Source organism: Trichosurus vulpecula, chromosome 7, assembly GCF_011100635.1.
Source record: "Trichosurus vulpecula isolate mTriVul1 chromosome 7, mTriVul1.pri, whole genome shotgun sequence".
Classification (NCBI taxonomy): domain Eukaryota; kingdom Metazoa; phylum Chordata; class Mammalia; order Diprotodontia; family Phalangeridae; genus Trichosurus; species Trichosurus vulpecula.
This window is the reverse complement of record NC_050579.1, coordinates 233,238,768-233,249,656: the sequence shown is the minus strand read 5'-3', so window position 1 is coordinate 233,249,656 and position 10,889 is coordinate 233,238,768.

Here is a 10,889-nt window from a genome sequence, read left to right as displayed (position 1 = left end):
ACAGCCTCCTTTTTACTGAGTCATCACCAATATCCTGTCCTTTTGTCTAAATGTACTTTAGGATTTAGTCCTGGGCCCTCTTCCCTTCTATACTCTCTTTTCTGATGATCATATAAAATGCCACCTGTTCCTTTATCATCTATGTAGATAGACTTCCAAATTTATATATTTACCCTCCTGAACTCCAAACCTAAATCTTCATCAGGAGATCCACTAAGCATTTCTCACTGTTATGTCCAAAATGGAACTTATCGCTTCCTTTTGCAAACCCATCCCCCTTTCAAACCTCTATTTCAGCTGAGAGCAACACAGTCCTTCCTGTTACTCAGGTGCACAACTTCAGAGTCATCCTCTGCTGTTCCATATCTCTCTCAATTTCTACTCAGTTGCTGAGTTTTGTCTATTCTACCTCCACCAAATCTCTCATCTGTCCTCTCTCTACTTATATAGCCCTTACTTTACCTTTGCCCCTTAGCAGCTCTTGCAGAGATTATTGCATTAGCCTCTGAATTTGGTCTCTCTGTTTCTTCCCAATTTTTCATCATCCATACAATACAACTGCCAAATTGACATTTCTGAAGAACAACCTGAAATTACTTTATTTTGCATTTATTTCAGGGAGAAATCAAGTATTTTTTTAATTGCCAAAATACAGCACCAAAGCAATAAAGCTTTGCTGCAGATAGACATACATAATAAAAAGGTATTAGAGCTCCTTACCATGTATGTACACGTGCAAAGGAGGATCTTAGAAATGTCCACTCCTAAGTTAGATATGTACAATAGAGGAGCCGTGAGCTCCACTTAGACATAGGGATAAAAGTGAATAGACAACTTTAGTCTAAGGATATTCTGTATGGGTTTTGTTACTTCTGTGTGATGATTATGACCAAAGAGGTATCAGATTTACCTTTTAGGAAGGGATTCTAGCCACTATACCTTAGCAGACTGGAGGTTCCAAACAAATTGTAGTTAGAAAAAAAGAGCAGATAAGCTAGTATTAGAAAACAATGTTCAGCAAAGGCTATGTAGTACTTACACATATTGCATGTATATGAACCCTTTATGAACCTATTCTCACCACTGATGGTATATGTGACTTAGGTTTATAGGAAAAATATCCTATTGCAACATTTCTTTACCATGCTGTCTCATTAAGTGCATGGGAGATTGTGAACTATGCTGAACTATCATGAATGAGTTGATGTGGACCCATAGAGTTCTTGAATCTGAACTAGGTATTATGAATGATCCATGAATAAAAAGATGCCCTAGGTGTTTCAATTACCTCTGTATATATTGTTTATTCTAAGTAGAATATAAGCTTTTTGAGGGCAAGGACTCTGGGTTTTGGTTTCGGTTTGGTTTAGTTTTGTATTCCCAGTGCCTACCTGGGATATAGCCTGGCATATAGCAGGCCCTTGTTAAACATTTTGGTAAATTTAGGTGAATTGAATTGATTCTTAAGTCCTTATTCTTAACTTTTTTTAGTGAGAACCCATTCATCATAAAAAAAAGTTTAGAGAGCCCCACACAATCTAGGCAGCCAGTTGGCATAGTGGATAGATAAAATATTGGACTTGGAGTCAGAAAGATCTGAATTCAAATCCAGCCTCAATTACTTTACAAGGCAAGTCACTTAATCTCTATTAGCCTCAGCTTCCTGATCTGTAAAATGAGAATAACACCTACCTCACAAGGCTGTTGTGAAGATCAAATGAAATAACATGTGTACTACATTGCAACACATAAACATTACACAAATACCAGTTATTATTATAATGGTAAATATACTCTTTGGAGTCAATAGAGTAAAAGAATAAAAATTACTTTTAACGTGTTTAATTAAATTTGTATTGTATTCATCACAACAGCATCTGTATACAGTTGAAAATAGTCATACTTTTATTATATTACTATAAATACAGTTGAAAATACTAATATATAGAAAATGCAGTTTATTCAGCATACAGAAATTATGCTTTCTTTTTTATTATATTGAGTCATGAGATAGAATGATTATTGCACATGTAGATTTAAAGAACCATTATAACTCTGTAGCTTTCCACCCTAAGGATCTTGGAGTCCATAAGTCAGGAGACACTAATTTAAATTGTTCAAGCCTTAGCTGCTATGACATATTTCCAAATTGATTGGAAAACTACTACAAATGAGTGGGTATGTCCAGTAAACTTAAATGAAAAACCAGGAAATAGGGACTCTAAAGATTTAATCCTGTTGCCCACAAAGACTCAAGTATCATAATAATCTTATTTCCCTATAAATGGTGCTAATCCTTAAGTATTAAACAGGGCATGCATTTATTAAAGTATGTTTATAGATGATAAGTACTTTTTATGGTATAGCTCTTACTGACAAGTATTGAGTGAATGCCTAATTTATTAACTTAAATACTTAACATTAATTTTGCCTAAAACTTCAGAAATTATTACTCCAAATTAACTTACTTTGAAGAGTAATATTCTTTTACATATGTCTTTCTTTAATATTCTATTTTGCTAGTCAAGCATCAATCTAGTTCAATCTGAAATAGTTGAGTATAGAATAAATATGATAAAATTATAGGTGATAGAGATGGAGGAAACCCCATCTACCAATGCAGGTTAGTACCTTTTCTGCAATATATAATCTTAGAGAATTGCTTAGAGCACTGACAGGTTAAGTGACTTACTTGGGGTTACACAGCAGGGATGTGGTAGTGGTAGAACCTGAATCAAGTGTTCTTAGCTTTTAGGCCAGCTCCCTATCTACTACACCACATGGAAATAGAAGACAGTTGAGGGTCTGCAGTGTAAGTTTGATCTGGGGCATCGATGAGTTTACTACTTCATGAAAAGAATTATCTATCTGAAATAGCTACATGTCAACCTGTCTAAGGATTCACAAAATAACATCTAGTTTTCTGGCCTGCCAGAATTTTGTCACCTTTCTCTCTCTCTCTCTCTCTCTCTCTCTCTCTCTCTCTCTCTCTCTCTCTATAAATTTATTTTATTTTTAATTTATGGAATAAAACAAGCATTTCCATAACAGTATAATTTTTTAAAGGATGATTACACATGAAACTGCAGATATCTATTATGTACAACTTGCTAGTCTTTTTAAATATATAATAAAGTCATCATGTAAATTATTTTTCTTTTCACCACCCTAGACATGGCTGCCATTAGACACAAATATGTGTACGTAAAATAATTCTGCTCATACCTCTATTTATCAGTTCTTTCTCTGGGTGCAGCTATCATCTTCCTTCATATGTTCTTTGTAGGTAACTGGGGTATTTATACTATTCAAAATGACTTATTTGCTCAAAGTTGTTCTTAAATTTTGCTATAACTGTGTACAACATTCTCTTCTGCTCATTTCGTTTCTCATTGTTTCGTGCAAGTCTTGCCATGTTTTTCTAAGATCATTGAGCTCATCATTTCTTATAGCACAATAGTGTTCCATCACAATCACATACCACAACTTGTTCAGCCATTGCTCAGTTGGGGGATATCCCTGCTCTACTACACCTTTCTAAGATATTTAATGCTCTTGTTCATTGTCTATCCATCAATCACCAAGCATTTGTCAAACCCCTACAATGTACCATGTCTGTGCTAAACACTGAGATTAAAAAGACAAAAATAAAGTAGTGCCCACCCATGAGGAGCTTATGTTCCACAAAATGTGTGTGTATAAAGAATATAAATTAAAATGGTATATCAGAAAAGACTATAGATAATAACCGTGGCCAAAAAACCCAAAACAATTGCCCTGTGTTCTTGGTGTAGAGAGGACTAAATCTTTTAACCACAATTAATGGGGAAAAAATCAAGCTGTAAGGAATACTCTTGTAATATGAAGGATAATCATTCATTCACTTATTCATAGGCTCATAGGATGATAGTATCATAAATCTAGAGCTGGAAGGGACCTCAGAGACCATATGGTCCAACCTCCTATTTTTACAGGTTAAGAAACTAAAGTCTATAAAGTCTTGACTTGCACAAGGTCGCATAGGTAGTAAATATTAGTTCATTCAATAAGCATTTAGTTGGAAAAATAACTGGTCTTCCTTTTGGTGCTAAATGAGTGACATCTCTTTGTCAAATAAAATAATTCTGGCACAAGTCTGCCAGAAACACTTTTTATTAATTTAACACTATTCAAAATCCAAGCATTTCTAGCTTAGAGAGAAAAATGTCCAAAATGGCATAGTTTCTTCTTCACCATCACCCATGCTTTCTGATATCACTCCATCAAGACAATTTAAGAATTTGAAGTCACGTAGGAATCTTGAAAAATAAAAATGTCACAAAATGATAAAAAAATAGTTTTGAGTTAACACTCTACCCAATCTAATAGGAAAACAGTTCCTTAATCTTTAGCAAATACTCCTGGAAAACTATCTTTCTAAAACCACTTATCCCTTGCTGAGCATTCACCTCAAGAGCTCTGCCTTCCCAGCTTGTCACAAATGCCCTGAAGTAATCAAAGTAATCAAAAATCCCTCCAAAGGGGAAGAAAGGAATGCCTTTAGAAGAGTCATTAATCCAATCCCTTCTGTGAAAGGAAGAAAGCAATGATCTTAACTAGCTGTGAAATATGGCTCTTTCTAAGTTTGATTACCACTTTTAATCCATTTTCCTGGGTTTTAGCTATCCTTCTTGACCTTTTAATACACTATTCTTGACACACTTTCATAAATGGAAAAATCTTGAAATGACTTTAGAGGAATATCACTTCTTAATATTTTTGGTAGAACTAAAAAGAAAATCTTTAATGTGCTCTCACATATTAAAGACTGCTGATTTCCAGCTTCTTCCAAGTTTTAGATACAATGCAGCTTGGGTGCCTCCACCCTGTGGCATCATTTGGAGGATGTTCCAACTGTTCCCCTCTATTAGCAAATAAAGGCTAAAACCCTCTGGAAATCTGCCACATTATATCAAGATCAGGTAAGATGGAAAACAATATTCTCCCATGTGACTATCTTTCTGAACTGAGGCAATGTCTTATGGACCTTAGAGACTTCTGTACCGTTAATCATCTCTGGTAGAGGCAGTGTTTTGGAGAGAAAAAGAGAGAGAGAGAGAGAGAGAGAGAGAGAGAGAGAGAGAGAGAGAGAGAGAGAGAGAGAGAGAGAGAGATTTAAATAGCAACTCATTATAATCAGCTTTCTGCTGGCTGAAATGACTAACGCTCATTTCTTGGAGGTAAGGAAACATGGAATTGCACTTTTTAGAAAAAAATAAAATTTATATATTATGGGGAAAAAGACTGTTAAAAATTCTCTAAATTGTCTTCAGATCCAATAGATCTTTTCTTTGTTTAACTGAAGTTATCAGACAAGAAAGTTACCTTTAGGGAGAATAAAGAGATTTCAAGTATAACTGAGGCTTTCCTGGTTTTGATTTCAGGGGTGGCAGGAAAGCCTCTCTTAGACACGTGGGATGGCATTATGCCCTCCTGACCCTGTGTCCTCTTTCCTTCCAGTAGCCTCCCAGAATTATGGCCATTATTAGTCATTCCATACCCATTTCCCTTGTTAACCTCTTGGATAGAAGATGCGGACCTACTTCCCTAGAAGCTCCATTCAGGAATTCTTTATGCCAGTGAAATCATAAATCCTGTCCTAATACTTATGCTAACCTTGTTTTAGATTTCACAATGTGTTTGTCACAAATTGGTCCAATTACCAGGAAGATGAATATTGTGTTAAAGAGATAAAGAAAGAAGTGAATAGAAGAAAGAACAGGGGACTAAAATGATTTCCCTTTCATTGCCATCATAAACCCCTCCTCCTCTAGAGGTGTGGATATTTTCCTCCTCCCTCCTCTTCCACATAAAGACTATAATAGACTCAAAGACTATAAGCTCTCTTCTCTTTTATCAGTTTCCTTCATCAGTCTTCAAACCCACATATTGCTGTTACTACCTCAATTTCAAGGTGAACTATCAACTACAGGTAGGAATTACTTAGTTTATAAGGGTTACAAAGAGTGACAATTAGAGGAAAATTTTTAAAAAAAACAAAAAGAAACAATGGTAGTTGCCCTTTATTTAAAAAGAATGGCACACATTTAGAGTTGTAAGTACATGTATCAATGTGAAAGGTATTTTTTACTTTTTAAATTGTTTTTAAAAACGGGCTTCACAAAGTATAAAATAATTTTTATTTGAATACAGGCGTGACCAGAAAAACTTGTGAGTGAGTGATGTTTTGAAGTCTCAAAGTCTATATTCAGAGAGAATCAATAACATAGCATTGCAAATAAAAGAATATTTTAAAAGGTTATTTATGTTTATAATTGTCATCTCTACCATTTTGTTATAAAGGATATATTTTATTTTTTCCATATGTTATTGTCAAAACATCTACTGTGTTTCTGTGTTGTCAGTGAGTATACAATACACATTAATTAATGAAATATTTTAAGCATTTGTTGTACCCTGGTGGGGACAGAAACGCTCCAGAGAAACCAAAATCCCTAAAAGCTATATAGGCATAATTATTTTTCTTGGCACATTCTTTAAATTATGGACTCTGTTATTAAAGTCAATTTAGTCAAGGCATCAGAAGCAACTCTAGTCCCTGGATGCAAATTGTTTGTGGTTGCTCAAATTTGGAGGGGAAGGTATATCCTTCCAAGTGAACTTGGAATTGCCATGGTAATTTGTTAATATCATTTATGATGATGTGTCAGAAATCCTATTACCTTCCATAAGGCGAAAATTTCCACAAAAAAAACCAGTTTATCTTCTTTTTCTTTGCTTAGTCTTAAAAAATAAAATTAGAGTAGATTTGCCAAAAATATTACCTTAAAGAAAATCACCACCTGAACTTGAAACTCAATAAGTTATAGTAATCCTCTTAAAATAATTGGAACTTTGTTGAATAAAAATCATATAATTCTTACTAAGAACTTAATGATACATGTGCTGTACAGAAAGAACATTATCCTCCCCTTTCTCAACTTGTTTACATGCTAAGAGAGACCAGGCCAAAAAAAAAAAACCCAAAACAAAACAAAAATTGCAGCAAAATGGAGGGAGGAGTAGTTGAAGATTGGTTTCTATTCATTTATTTTTCTGTATAGTTCAAATAGTTGTTATTTGCTTCATTTGGGGGACAAGGAGGAAGAAGGAAGACTTTAATCATTATAATGAATCTCTTTAATGAATTTTTAATGAGATTTAGTATTCAAGGATTGAATTCAAGGAATAAAATACCTTTTATTAGTTGGTATTTAGGAGAAGAAATATCTAAAATTTTATGTGTGTAAAGTGATATTATTCTAGCCTAATAATAATGATAACTCATTCATATTTATATAGTCTTTCAAGGATTTCAAAACTTTTAAATAACTGCAAGGTAGAAAGTAGCCAGGTATGGGTTGTAAAAAAGAACATGAAGATTGAGAGGAGGTATGGTTTTGGAGTTTGAAGGGACCATAAAGATCATTCCAAGTCTATGTTCTTCAGTCTTGTAGATAAAAATTCAAGGGAGAGATAAGAAAAGTGATTTACAATATTCCAAAATATTTTAGAAGTTTTTTGTGGAAACAAGAAAATGAAAACAAGTGCCCATTGATTGAGGAATAACTGAGCAAATTGTACCTGACGGATGTAATGGGATATAATTAAGTAGTAAGAAATAATAAATATGAAGAATTCAAAGAAGCTTAGAAAAACTTGTGGCAACTGATAAAGAATAAAATAATCATAATCAACCACACAATGTACACAGGTAGGTGGGGCAGGGCAGGGGGGAGAGAGAGAGAGACAGAGAGAGAGACAGAGAGAGAGGGAGGGAGGGAGAGAGAGCACAAGAGCATCAGAGTGAGAGAGACAGAGAGAGAGAGAGACAGAGAGAGAGAGAGAGAGAGGGAGGGAGGGAGAGAGAGCACAAGAGCATCAGAGTGAGAGAGAATGGCACAGAAGATGAATTTTAAAATGTGGCAGGGTGCCTGTATGAGTGATTTCAGAAAAGCTAAAGCTCAGAATGAGCTAAAGTTAGGAAACGAAAGCTAAGGACAAGAAAAAGGTTTTTTTTTCCCTTTTTTTTTAAGCTATGTTAAATACAATGGATGACAGAGTATGCAGAACTATTCAACTCTCATTTTGCTTCTCTTTTTTCCTTTTTTGGATATAATTTTTCGTACTCAAAAGGCCAGAAAAAAGGCTAGTAGAGAGTTGAAGCCCGGGATAAATTAGTATATAGTAAGAAAGCACTTACCTAGCCTGGCCCAAGTAAAGTCACCTGGCTCAAATGAACTATATAACATGGTACTTAACAATCTGACAGATGTCACTACTAAGTTAACTATCAGTGATCTTTGAAAGGTCATTGATAATGGAAGACCTGCCATAAAACTAGTTTTGAGCAAATGCTGTGACGTTGTTGTTGTTGTTTTATGGAAGAAAACTTCATAGAGCTAAAAAAATTAGTAACAAAAGTCATCTGAAAGAACAAAAAAGTCAAGAATATCCAGGGAATCAATGAAAAAATGTGAAAGGAGATCTAGCAGAAATATCAAACACTACTGACCACAACACTGTCAAGATTATAAACAGCAATGGGATGTTAAAGGATTTAAACCAAACAAAGACTAAAAATCACTTAATTCTAAATAATTGGTGGGGCAGAGAACAACTCAGAAATAATAGGTGATTCCATCAAAGAAAATTACAGTAAGACAATATAAAAAAAAACATCATAGGTGGCAGTCAAAAGGAGAAGGGGTTGTCTAGAGAACTAAGAGTCCCTTCTCACCAAAAACCTTCAGGTGAAGACTGAATGACCAGTTGTCAAGTAGCAGGGTCTATACTTATAGCTTGATCAAGATTGCCTTGAGGTCCCTTCCAAGTCTTACACACACACACATATACACACACACACACACACACACACACACTCATCCCTTTTCAAATTCTTCAAACCAAGCCAACATTCCTGTTGAAGAAATAACAATTGAGCTGATATATATTATCTGCTTTTTTGGAAAACTGTGTCTAGTTCTCCAGCCTATATATACTCCCCTTAGCATACTCTAAGGTTGACCCTAACTCTCCTTCATGTTTTCCCTTCTACATGGCATTCCATCTCCCATTTTTGTGCTTTTGTACAAGTCGTTCCCCTGTACCTAGAATATACTTTCTCCTCCTCTCTGCCTTGTATGATCCCAAATCTTTTTAGAAATTTAATTATTTTAATCTAATTTTAATTTCAAATCTTTTGGTGGAGATTACATATATTTATTTTTTGGTAACATACATTAAGTGGCACTAATTCATAGTAACTTTAAAGTAAGTAGCATGAAGCCATAGAACTGGAGCTTTGCCACAGTTGCATGGGGACTTGCCTGCTCTGACTGGGTCCCATTTTCAAACAATTGAATAATACCTCAGAGCTATGCCGATAAAAGCCTTATAAGAGATTCTGTTCTGAAGTGACTCTGTATTTATCCTCCAGAGGGCCCTGCAGCAACAGAACATGTCAGGTATAAAAGTAGTTAAAACTCAATTCCCAAAAGTTATCACCTTTTCTCTTTCTAGAAAGAAGCAAGAAGTTAAGAATTCCCTTGAATTAGTGCCAGATGTGCTACTTGGGAGAATGAGGAAGGTTATTAAGAGTAATGTCAGAGGGACCTTAGTTTGCATGGATCTGTTTAGCACAGACTGTCATTAAAAATCTTGGTTGGTTTCTAAATACTGGTAGCAAGACGATTTCTGATTTGTTAATCTCTTAAAGTAAATCATAGATAAATGAAAAAGTAATGAAACAGTAATCATACACTAAGATTAATAAATACCACTTCAAACATTAACTGAGCAAGGGCTGGGCTTTCCACTGTATTTACAAGACAAGGCACCTGTATTTTTCTTTCCACATCTGGCTTGCAAAGCTGCTCTTGTGGCCATTTCAAAAACCTCCCTCACACCATCTTTGCTCTTCGCTGAGCACTCCATATAACCAAATGTGCCAAGCCAATTTGTCATATCTCTGCCTTCTTTGGGTTTCACTGGTTCCTAGTCAGCTCAAGTGCTGCCTGCTACAGGAGACCTTTCCTGACTCCCACTCCAACTCTGGAATTACCTTTTGTATATTTTGTTCCAAATTATATGTGTACAAATTGTTTCTCCAAAGAGAAGGCAAGTTCCCAAAGGGCAGAGAATGATTATTTCTTTTTCTTTGTATCCCTCTCACCTAGTTCTGTCCCTGGCCAATATATTAGGTACTTTATACATGTTTGTTGATCCAGGTACCACATTATTGGGTAAAAAGAAATTAATACTAGGCTTTCAGTGACACATGGGGAGGCTTGTGGTAAATGGTGCATTGTAAACATAATGGAACCAAAATAAAAATGTACATAATGACTACTATAGTATAAATGAAGTCAACGCTAAATGGCAGATTAACTCAGATTATTTGTAATGAATAATTAACTTCCCAGAAAAGAAAGGATGAAATCTATTTTCTTCCTCTTGCCATAGAGGTGGGGGACTACATTTGAGGAATGCTATATATGTTATTCATATGGTTACTTTGCCAAGTCAATTTTGCTACCTCTTTGTTACCATGAAAGCTTTGATAGTGCAAGTTGGGTGGAGAGGAAGGAGAGGAGAGGCAAGAATGGCATTTAAAAAAAAGGAATCAGTACAAAAATGAGAGTGGGAATGGGAGATTCAAAAATTTGCTTAAAATGTCAAAGTCTGGAGATAAGACTTCCGGGAGCCAATATGTCACAGTAAGCAGAAAATTGCCTTAATCTACCATATTCACCTCCAGATTATAAAAACAAACCCTGGAAACTATAAAAACAAACCCAAAACAAACCCTGGAACCACAGAGCCAGCAAAAAGACAAATTAAAACAATCT